Source organism: Marmota flaviventris, chromosome 11 (assembly GCF_047511675.1).
Source record: "Marmota flaviventris isolate mMarFla1 chromosome 11, mMarFla1.hap1, whole genome shotgun sequence".
Lineage (NCBI taxonomy): Eukaryota > Metazoa > Chordata > Mammalia > Rodentia > Sciuridae > Marmota > Marmota flaviventris.
This window is the reverse complement of record NC_092508.1, coordinates 8,835,412-8,847,686: the sequence shown is the minus strand read 5'-3', so window position 1 is coordinate 8,847,686 and position 12,275 is coordinate 8,835,412. Positions and strand designations below refer to the sequence as shown.

At 43.4% G+C, this 12,275-nt stretch overlaps 1 protein-coding gene across 1 annotated transcript in view; it reads left to right on the top strand.

Moving 5' to 3' along the window:
- Positions 1 to 12,275, top strand: part of Fbxo36 (F-box protein 36) — a 70,614-nt gene that overhangs the window by 47,622 nt on the left and 10,717 nt on the right. The window lies entirely within an intron of this gene.

Below are 12,275 nucleotides of genomic sequence, written 5' to 3'. Positions count from 1 at the left end.
AGGATTTAAAATGTAAACTCATTTGAAAGACTTTGTCTCAAAAACACAACTCCAGGGCAAGCGGGTCGCCCGAGGCCACCTATGAGTTTTCAGGATCCTGCACTGTGTTCAGCTGCCCAGGCACTCAGACACCGTGGCAGCCATGGCCCAAGTAGGCTACTTTGACATCATCCACTGGTTTTGCAGGCACAAAGAATGCAAGAGTTGCAGCTCCTGGAGGCTTCCACGAAGAGGCACAGCTCTCTTTCTCTGTACTGGAGACTGAACCCACAGTGCTGAGCTACGTCCCCAGTCTTTTTTTTTTTTTAATTTTAGTCAGTATCTTGCTAAGTTACTAAGGGTTTCTCTGAGTTGCCGAGATTGTCCTGGAACTTGTGATCCTTCTGCCTCAGCCTCTCGAGGTGCTGGGAGCCACCACACTTGCCTTCCACTGAGATTTCAAAGGAAGACCTGGGAGGCGGAGCAATGTGTGTCAGGGTGGAGCTTCGCAGGCAGTCCCTAAGAAGGCAATATGTGGAGCTCTGGGAGTGAAGCTGCAGCTGCATGGTGAACCCAGAAAGTGAGAGCCTCCAGGAATGCGGAACATCTGCTGAGGACAGCTACAGGCAACAGGCAGAGCCAGGACCGGAGAGGGGTCTGAGGCCTGCAGGTAGCACGGCCACACAGGCAGGGCAGCCTCGGTGGTTTGGAGCCCACATCTTCCTACCATATGCCCTGGAGCTGGGCTTGGAGCTACAGGATTTACTGTTTGGTTTGGGTCCATCTCTCCTTTCTGTGCCCATTCCTCATTTTTTTGCAGTGTGTGTCAGGGTGGAATGTTTACCCTGTGCCTATCCCACCATTGTATGCTGGGAACAGGTGACTCACCTTGTGAGTTTTACAGAGGCTCACAGCTGAGAATTGCCTCCAGTTTCAGAGGAGACTTTATACTTGGACTTTTCTATTTTTGGGGGGAGGTGGATACTGGGGATTGAAATCAGGGGCACTCGGCCACTGAGCCACATCCCCAGCCCTATTTTGCGTTTTATTTAGAGACAGGGTCTCACTGAGGTGCTTAGTGCCTCAATTTGCTGAGGCTGGCTTTGAACTCGCTATCCTCCTGCCTCAGCCTCCCGAGCTGCTGGGATTACAGGCAGGTGCCACCATGCCGGGCTAGACTTGGACTTTTGAGCAGTGCTGGAATGTTAGGATTATTGGGACTCAGGGAGATTGACTGAGTGTGTTTTACATAATGAGATAAATATGAGCCTTTGGGGGCTGTTTTAGTCAGCTTTTTCAGTGGTGTGACTAAAATATCTGACCAGAACAATTGTGGAGGGGGAAAAGTTTATTGGCGCGCTGACAGTTTTAGAGGTCCATTCGCGGCTGGCTGTGTTCCTCTGGACTTTAGGGGAAGCTCAACATCATAGCGGAAGAATAGGGCAGAAGGAAGCAGTACACATGATGTTCAGGAAGCAGACAGACTCTACTCACCAGATCCAAAACATACACCCCAAAGGCACCTCCCCAGTGACCCACTTTCTCCAGCAGCACCCTCCCCACCTGTAATTACCACTCAGTTAATTCCATCAGGGGATTAATTCACTGATTTGGTTAAGACTCTCATAACCCAATCATTTTTGCTCTAAACCTTTTGCATTGTCTCACATATGAGCTTTTGGAGGACACTTCAACTCCAGACCATAACAGGGGCCATGTTATAGTTTGAATCTGTAATGTCCCTCAAAGGCTTATGTGATGAAAGCTTGGTCCCCAATGCAGCAATGTTTAGAGGTGGGGCTTTTGGGGAAGTGATTGGATCATAAGGACTCCAACCTCCTCAATGGATTAATCCACTGATGGAATACTAGCCAACGGATTGTTGATAGGTTATGGAAAATGTAGGAAGTAGACCTACTTGGAGGTGGTATGTCTTTGCGGTTGTGCCCTTGGGAATTTTATCTTTTCTCTAGCCCCCTTATCTCCCTCTCTGCTTCTTGGCTACCATAAGATGAACATGCTCTTTCACCATAAGGTACTGTCACATCACAGGCCCAGAAATCATGCAGCCAGCTGACCATGGACTGAAACCTCTGAAAGTATGAGCCAAAATAAATATTTTTTCCTTTAAGGTTTTCTCAGGTATTTTGTCACAGCAATGATAAACTGACTTATCAGATAAAGGTCTGGATTGATTGCTTCCAATATCATTATTATGTGTACAATATCATGAATTCCTATAGCAAGAGTTTATAAAACTCACTGGCTGCAAAAGAACCATGTTGTGGAAAGACTGTCCATTTCTGATTGAATAAAAATCAGGCCAGGCATGCTTTAAATTATGGAATAGACATGTTTCTGTACAGATAGGTATAAAGTAACCCATATTAGCCAGGTGCGTAGGCACACATCTATAATTCCAGCAACTCTGGAGGCTGAGGCAGGGGGATCACAAGTTTGAGACTAGCTTTGGCAACTTCGTAAGATTCTGTCTCAAAATAAATATTAAAAAGCTTGGGGATATAGCTCACTGATAGAGCACCCCTAGGTTCAATATCCAATACTGAAAGAAAAAAAAAGTCATTCATACACTACAAAGTATATAGAACTGTTGGTATGGTGATTAAGAATGTTGCTTAATATAAACTACCTTGATTAAAACCCACTAAATATGTGACCATAGGCAAATTATTTAATCTTTTTAAGTCTCCGTTTTCTCAACTATTGATAATGAAAATAATGACAGTATCTACTTTATAGGGTATTTATAAGGATTAAATGAAGTGCTTAGAATCTGCCTGGAATATAGTAGGTACTCAGTTAATTCTAGCTATAACAGTTGTTAAAAATCTTAAAGTGAAGATTCTCCCTTACCAGATCCTTTCACTAGAGAGATCCATTATAAGCAGTTTCATTTGCATTTGAATTCTTTCTGTTTGAATGTGTGTATGTGTTTATAAAAATATATTTTATATTTCATTAAGTTGTTTTTATACTTTATTGTTATTGTACATGAACAAGTAGCCCATTCTTTTCTAAGAATGTATGGTATTCTACTGTACAAATATGCAATCCTCATTTGATAATTATTTTCAGATGGTCTTTTAGTTTTGCTGTCCATACACAAGCCTTTAGGTGAACTCTGTGCCGTGTGTATCTGTACACTTAATTAAATCACGTAGATTCTTACGTGTGGAGTGGCTAAATCCAAAGCTCCATACATTATAAGTCTTGGTGGATTTTATCTAAGGGTGAACTCCTGAAGACCTTGCATAATTCAAGTCTGACTTGATGAAGGGTGATGTTTCTGTTAACCAGCTCCATGGCACTGCTGTGGGATGTGGCACATTTGCCTTCTACAGTGCATTTGACCTTTATAATTATGCCAGCTTAATGCTATTTTTGAAAGAATTTTAAATTAAGCAACTTACATTATTTCAACATTACTGCCTAAGTATGAGGTTCATTAATATTTTGATGTCACAATATTTCAATTTTGAATAATTTAAAACTTACATAATGCCAGTCACTTAATATCTTCACAATTTTCCTCCCAGAAGTCTGCTGTATGCATTATATTTTGTGCAATAGGAGGACATAGGTGTTTTCTTAGACCTTTGCCATTGTGAATTAGGTATTGCTATTCTTTTTAATCTTTTCCAGTCAGATGGTAAAAATAGCATCATGTTTAATTAGCATTGTTATGGATAACCAGCAAGCTCAACATCCTGCCATGTTCAATGGCCATTTCTATTCCTTCTGTAATTTGCCTGTTTGTATCCTTTGTCCATTTGTCTCTGAAGTTTTAATCTTTTTTTTTTTCCTGAGAACTTTAAAGATCCAAGGAAATGGCTGGGGACCCATTGTTCCATATTTGTAGATGCACCTGGCATAAAAAACGATTTGGCCAGTATCAATCCCCAGTATTTCCCTTTAGCCTTCCTCCTCCCGTCCCCGGCTCCTTCCTTCTACTCCACTGATCTTCCTTCAATTTTCAGGAGATCCCCCTACCACCATCTTTCTGTTCCTTTTTCCTCTCTAGCTTCTATATATGAGAGAAAAGTACAACCCTTGACTTTTTTAGTTTGGCTTATCTCACTTAACATAATGTTCTCAAGTTCCTTTCATTTTTCTGCAAATGACACAATTCCATCATTCTTTCCAGTTGAATAAAATACTATTGTGTATATATATCCCACATTTTCCTTATTCATCCACTGATGGACACTGAGGCTGGTTCCATAATTTGGAAATTGTGGATTGTGCTGCTCTCAGCATAGATAGGTATGTATCATTACAGTATGCTGACTTTAATTTTTCAGTTAACACTGAGGAGTGGTATAGCTGGGTCATATGGTGGGTTCGTTCTTAGACTTTTAAGGAATCGCCATATTGATTTCCACAGTGGTTATACTTTTAATTTACAGTTCCATCTACAGTGCAAAAGGATTCTTTTTCTTTACATCCTCTTCAGCATTTATTATTATTATTATTATTTATTTATTTTGGTACTGGACATTGAACCCAAGTACATTTTACCACAGAGCCACATCCCCAGCCCTTTTTTAAAAAATTTTATTTTAAAACAGGGTCTCAGTAAGTTGCTTAGGGCATCATTACATTGCCTTGAACTTCCAATCCTTCTGCCTTAAGCTCCCAAGTCACTTGGATTACAGGTGTGAGCCATTGTACCCAATGTTTTGTTTGCATTCTTAATGGCTGCCATTCTGACAGGAGCAATCAGAAATCTCAGTGCAGTTTTGATTTGCATTTCCCTAATGCCAGGATGTTGAACATATTTCATATATTTGTTGACCACTTTTATTTATTTATTTTATTTTTATTATTGCTTTCTTGGCACCAGGGATTGAACCCAGGGGCACTTAACCACTAAGCCACATCCCCAACCCTTTTTATTTTTTATTTTGAGACAGGATATTGCTAAGTTCCTTAGGGTCCCGCTAGGTTGCTGAGGCTGGCTTTGAACTTGTGATCCTCCTGCCTCAGCCTTCCAAGTTGCTGGGATTAACAGGTCACTGTGCCCGGCCTCAGGCTCTTCTTTTAAAAGATATTTTATACAAATATACCATAATGAATCACTTACATAAATGATTAAAATGCACTAATTTAAAAATAATACTAGAAGGGACACAGGAGAACTGGCAAAGGAGTGGGGAAGAGGTGGGAAGAGATGGGAAGGGCATGAGGAGTGATTTGGGGTATGAGATTGGTCAAATAATGCTAAGTGCTTGTATGAACACGGCATAAGGAATCTCACTATTATGTATGACCATAATGTACCAATAAAATTTTCAGAAACAAATAAAGGAATTTGGTGGGAAGGTATGTGGGGATGACATCGGTGATCACGACATGCTTTCTGGTGGTCTGTCAAATCTCAGGATCTTTAGGTTGTTTCCTTCTCCATTATCTGACCCATAGAACCATTGGGAAGCACCCTAGATCATAGACTTTGTATCTGCCTCCACTTAAACTTTTCTAAAATTATGTGTAGTAATGGCTAATTGAGGGTGCAAAGGGCAATTCTGTATGTGTGCATGTGATACTGGGGTGTAAACCCGGAGGCACTTTACCAGTGAGCTACATCCCCAGCTCTTTTTAAAAATGTTTTAAATTTTGAGACCAGGTTTCACTACGTTGCCCAGGCTGGTGTCAAACTTGCAATCCTCCTGGCTAAGGCAATTTTCATAGATGAATTTCCAGTAACTTTAAGATTGTGAATGAAGATTTGTGGATTTCCCAGAGATTTGGAGGCAGGCCTGGGAGAGAAAACTGGCTTGGGGAGAAAGGCCTGAGGAGCTTTGCACAAGGCCTCAGATTAAAGGTATCGTCTCCATGACCTTCTGTTTGTCTCCTGCCTCTCTTGTATTTCTGCTGTGCTACTCAGACCCAGTTCTTTCATTTCAGTGGCTTGGATTATAGGATTTATTGTACAAGAAGCCACAGTTTATTCAACCATTTCCCCCACTGAGGATAATTAGGTGACTTCTGCCTTTTGCAACAATAAATACTTCATTCAAAGTCAAGTGTGTAGAAGTGTATTGGTTGGATGGCAGGACGTCGGTGTTTACGTAAACGATAGTCTAGCCATCCCACGCTGCTCTGGAAGACCGTTGTTTTATAATCCAGGTTCCAGTGTGTACCTGTCCTGTCCAGGGCGGTTTGGCTCCCTTGCTCTATTTGGCTTCCATCAACTCTCCATTGCTTTAATTATCGTCTTCATATCTCCATAGGAAGGTGTTTTACCGTTCAGATGAATTCATTTCCTACCCTCATTGTCTTTTCTTTCTTTCTTTCTTTTTGTGGTCTGGGCGCCTAGGTGTTCCAACACTGCGATACCCTCAGGCCCAGCCATCTTGACCCTCTTAGCATCTTACACTCCTGTGTTTATTAGGCTTGTAAAAAAGTTTGCATGTTCTTTCTTTTTGTTATCTGTCTATTGTCAGTTTATTTCATACACTAAAGTTACCTAAACTTCAGGAGGGATAAGAGTAAATGTAACACTTCACTACCATACTTCACTGGCAGAGACTTCCTAAAGTACCTCTGAGCATGCTTTGGGCATGTTTCCTTGGCATTTTAAAGTGTTCAAAACATATACCTCCAATATGTCATAGTCTTTTTTTCTTCCTAATTAAAAAAAAAAAAAAATCATTGCTTTTTGTTCTTGTTCTGCTGGTGGCCAGGGATTTTCCACCATGCCTACGGTTAAGGCTGCATTGTGACGGGTTCGTTTTCCCCCCAAGAAAGCCAGTGCACTTTAGAAGTGCTCTGAATTGGAAGCTCTTGGAATTGAGGAGCAGCTTAAACAACCTCAGTGCCTTGAGAAAGCTGGACTAACCAGTTTTAGAGAGACTCCAATGGCTGGTCTTCCAAGCAGCACAATCAGGGCTTTCATGTGAAGCCAGCCCACACCTGCCAGCCGTTCTGGAATCAGAGAGCCCAGCCCCTGGGATCCCAGAGGTCTGCCTCTCCTCCAGGAGCCCAGGACTCTTGGCAGCTCCATCCCACTTACTCCAGAGGAACGTCCCAGGTTGAAGAGGGACTGTTGGGGATGCAGCCGTGGTAAAGATGTCCCTGGGTTCAATCCCCAGTACAAGAAAAAACGAAAAAGTACATTGGTAATCCTGGATTATTGGAGGAGGATCAGAAAAGACAAATAAGCAAAAGGAAGAAAATGAGTCACCACCCATATTTAACCACTGTTCAAATTTGAACATCTATTCTTCCAAACATGTTCCCTTCTTTAGTTATTCAGGGAGCTGGGGTAAGAAATCTTTTTTTTTTTTTTTGATACCAGGGATTGAACCCAGGGGCACTTTACCACTGAGCCACATCCCCTAGCCCCTTTTTATATCTTGTTTAGAGACAGGGTCTTTCTGAGTTGCTTAGGGCCTCACAAAGTTGCTGAGGCTGGCTTTGAACTTATGATCCTCCTGCCTCAGCCTTCCCAGCTGCTGGGATCTGTCATCTGTGGTGGTGTTATTTATTTATTTTTGCCCCAGCCCTTTTTATTATTATTATTTTAATTTTGAGACAAGGTCTTGCAAAGTTGCCCAGGCTGCCCTTGATCTTGATCCTCCTGTCTTGGCCTCCCAAGTAGCTGAGATTACAGGCCTGCACCACACACCACCACACTCAGACCCTATGTGTTGTTTTAAATGCCTTTCCTCTTTACCTTTGTCATGCTTTACACATCGGGGTCATCTGAAAGAGGCAAAGAGAAAAATAGATGGATATTTTATAGATTTTTTTTTTTTTTTTTGGTACTAGGGATTGAACTCAGGGGCACCCAGCCACTGAGTCACATCCCCAGCCCTATTTTGTATTTTATTCAGGGTCTCACTGGGTTGCTTAGCGCCTTGCCATTCCTGAGGCTGGCTTTGAATTTGGTATCCTCCTGCCTTAGCCTCCCTAGCAGCTGGGATTACAGGCATATGCCACTGTGCCTGGCTATTTCATAGAATTTATTATAACTTTTGATGAATGTTTTTATACAGTTTTAGTTGTTTCCAAAGAAGTAGTTCATAAATAATCAACTAATACAATGGCCTACCTAAACACATCTGATATAGCAAACAAACAGGAGTTGGAGCCGTGGTGCAGCATGTAATACCTAGCTACTTGGAAGGTTAAGGCAGGAGGATTGCAAGTTTGAGACCAGCCTGGGAAACTTAGTGAGACCCTGTCTCAAAAAAAAAAAAAAAGAGTGGCGATGTCACAGAAGAACAGATGTCTCCGGAGAAGGGTCCGAGGAGTTCCCAGTAAAGAGGGGGATCTCAACTCAGGAACAGTGGGGTTCTTGGCATATATAACAGAAAAAAAATTTCAGCACAAGCCAGACAAAGGCATAGACAAGGTTTATTTAGCAAGGTAGATACACATTCAAGGGAGAATGTAGGCTGTCTTGAGAGTGAGAAGCAGCCCTCCCTTGGGCTGGGGTCCAACATTTATAGAAGGGCTGTATCCCAGGGCCCCGGCTGGAGTGGACCCAGGGTGGAGATGCACAATTTCCCCGCCACTTTCCCCTGCCCTTGCATATTTCTCTCATTTTTTACAAGGGCATGGGCCAAGGGTGTGTTGCTCAAGATTTACTGCTATGCTTTCTACATCTCAGTGGCTTGTGAGTGTTGCCTTTAAGATTCAGTGTTTCTCTCGTTTTCCTAAATCCCTATCTCAGTGTGATAGAAGAACCACAGGGACCAGTAGTTTCTCCTCTCTGCTGTTGCCCAGGGAGGGCTGTGAGGACAAGGCTGATGCAAGACAGGTTAAATCTGTGGTCTCGACTTGAGTTTGGTGCCAATGAGATCAAAGGATACAGAATTCACTGTGTTAAACTATGAGTGTTCCTAGAAGATTCTGATTTTAGGGCAGGGACAGCAATTGTATAAAATGGGAAAAATTTCTTGCTTTACTCCTTTTAGTTGTGCTTTGAGGTTCCTTTTCCAATAGTAGAAGGTTGTAACTCACAGTTAGCAGTGTAGACACGAGGCTCTACATGGGTCTTGCTTTTGCAGTGCCACATCTTGTCTTGGGCACATAAATGGCACATAAATAAATTACCTATTACTGTGGTGATAAGATGTGAACTAACCCTCCTTAAGTGGTAGGAATTCCAAGAATTCTGCTAAGTGAGCCATAGCACTCAGCCCCTCTACTTTCTTGACCAAGAGTCAATGGCAGTCGAGTGCTAGTAGCTAAATTCGGGTCCTGGTCACAACCTGGCTGCAGCACATGGCCATCTGGACTCACAAAAACCAATCAGATTCCCTGCAACTGCTGGGACACCTTCTTGGTCCTGGGGTTCCCTTCCTCATTCCAGCTGTGGCAGAGGCACCCTGAATCTGTGTCTGGGAGAACAGAGGGTCCCCACTGGGTGAGTCACTCCGACCTACACTGCAGGAGGAACTTCCTTGTCCTTCCAATTTGAGCTTTTTCAATCCAGTTCCATTCGGTGAAACCCAATGGACAGCCTCCCGACAGCGAGGTCTACAGGCAGCTCATGGACTTTTCTGCCTTTTGGAGGGGGAGGTACTGGGGAATGAACCCAGAGGGGCTTTACCACTGAGTCACACTCCCAGTTCTTCTTATTTTTTTATTTTGAGACAGAGTCTCACTAAGTTGCTGAGGCTGTCCTCCAACTTGCTATCCTTCTGCCTCAGCCTCCTTGCTGGCATTACAGGCCTGTGCCATGGCTCCGACTACTTTTCTGCCTTTTAGGTCCCCTGGGCTTCTGAAACCTCACTGATCTGGGATTTGCAGCATTTTGCTTCTGGCACTGCCGCAGGGCAAGACGGTGTTGGACTTCCTGTCTGGGTTTGATGTGGGAAGACGCATGTTTGTTGCCTAGTACTGGTGTAAGTCAGTTCTCCTCTTTTTCTTGCTGGGATCTTTTTATTCTCCCTTCCCTCTCGTACTCCTGAAGAAGACATGGGTAATACCAGCATAATTTCTGCTGACAGCTCCTTAGGAAAAAAATTAGAAAAATGGTCTGATTCCTGTTTTGCCCCCATGGTTAAAAAGATAATGCTTTATTGCTGCAATGCTGCTTGACCACTGTGTGTATTGGGGTCTGAGGGAAGGTGGCCAACAAATGGCTCTTTAAATGATTCTGTTGTTACAGAGCGTGGGTCTGCCCAGAGCTGCGGCGCCATGGCTGTCCTTGCCCACCTCGGTTCTTGCAATCATCCCATAAAGATTTCATGTTGCTCAGATTTGGAGTAAGCAGGCTTGAGTTTATATTAGAGGGGATGGAGAAAGGGAAAAGGGGACACTCTCAAGGAAGAGTGGTGGGTCTTCTTAGAAGGAAGGAAGGCATGCCTCCCCTTCTTTCCAGTGTTTGGGGAGTCCCAGGGAAGCTTCCACAGACCCCTGCCCACCTCCTACAGGTCCACCTCTTGACTTTTGACTGACAGCAGGATGACATTAGACTTTGAAGTTTCCAATGCCATGACAACTCTAGGTCACTTTGGCCCATGCTGACTGGTTCTAATTGTTCTTATAGATTTTATGGTTAGGGGCAATTATCTGGTCTGTGTAAGGGTCACAGAAGTCTACCTGCTTCAGGGTATTTTGGGCCTGCATTTCTCCTGCAGATAACAGGTTGTTTCCTGAGGAATGGAACATGTCCTATCAACTTAATCCAAGCAAGGCTTCAGGTAAATTGCTTTTTTGAAAAAAGAAAAAGAAGAAACATGTGAGGGTTGGCACAGGGAGCTCAGTTTATAGAATTATCCCCTTAACCTTGTATTCTCATTGCTCCTATGTGTCTGCTCCCCCACAATGCCATCATCCAGAAGGCTGGCGGCAAGGCAGATGAATTCCCTGTATCTGAGCATTTCTAAACCTTCATGAGGAAGAGAAAAGGGGAATTCAGTGCTCATGGTATGAAGGAAGGACAGGAAGCAGAATGAACCCCCAAGTTGGGATCTGAATATAATGAGGCGATGCCATCTTTGCCATTACCACTACCACCCCCCTCTTCAAAAAAAAAATTATACTTCGACTTCCTAATAAGCTCAGTTCCACCTCAGTCTGAACCTGGGCCAGAGCCAGGAATGATCTCTTGCAAGACCCAACAGGGAACCCAATTTGGCTAGTTCCTGTAAGGGGAGCAGGGCAATTCCTCTGATGCAATGCCTGATAACCAGTTGCATCCTTAGGAGTTCATGGGCCATTTTCCATCTCAGACTTAATAATTTTGAAAAATAACTTCCCTTCTTTCAAGGGCCACCCACAGAGGATGACGGGCTGTTTGTTGCCCACTTGCTTCACAACACCCAACCTGGGCAGGTGTGCAGGCTGTAATGAATAGTCTCCTAACCACGGGGGAAAGGCCACTGGTGACTTACAAGGCTCAGGAGGAAGTGGGTCGTCTCCATCAGGAAAATCTGGCAGAGATGCAGGAACCAAATACGGCCATCCCTCGTGTAGACCCTGGCTGGAACCCAAATCACGGGCACTTTCCTGGGCTGGGGCATTATTGCAGATGCAGACTGGCAAGTTCCAAGGAGGCAGATCATTATTAAGACAGGGGGATTTCAGGACAAAATTATGGAGAATACCATACCTAAATGTTATGATATCAGGTAACACGGAAGGGAATATGGAACAAGAAAGTAAAGCTTGCCTCCTGACCAAAGAGAACTAGAGAAGTTTTTGACCAAGTTCATTTGTTCCATACCTTATCGCCCCCATCATGCTCCCATCCAGCAGAAAGTAGCTGAACAATTCAAAGTCCCTATTCACTCTCATCACAAGATTATGCAATGAAATAAATTGACAATGGAGATCTGTAACAGAGGAAAAAAGCGTTTTTTTGTTCTGTTTTTTAACTTATTTTATTGGTGCTTTAACGTTCCATTTTCTATTAGCGCAGGTTGTACCTCACAGCTTGCTGTGTAGTGTCATATCTTGTCTTTGAGTTTGCTTGCACATAACAAGGTGCCGATTAAAGTAGTGATAAGATTTAAACTAACCCTTGTTGATTAAGTTGTAGGAATTTAAGAACACCCAAGGGGCGCCCTCTGTTTTTTTGACCAGGAGTAACCCTTTGCTAATTTTAGTCCCAAGTTCTCCATCCAGAGGATGTTTGCGCCTGCATAAGACAGGCCCACCTCTCCATGTGATGACATGCAGGAAGAACGGTGCTTTTAAGTATCTGCAGGGGGGAGGCAGATGGGCTCTGTGCCGACGGCCTCTGGCTCTTGGTCTTCTAGTTTCCACTAAAGACTGTTCCCCACCCTGCACCTTGTCTGTCAAGTCTTTGGCAATCC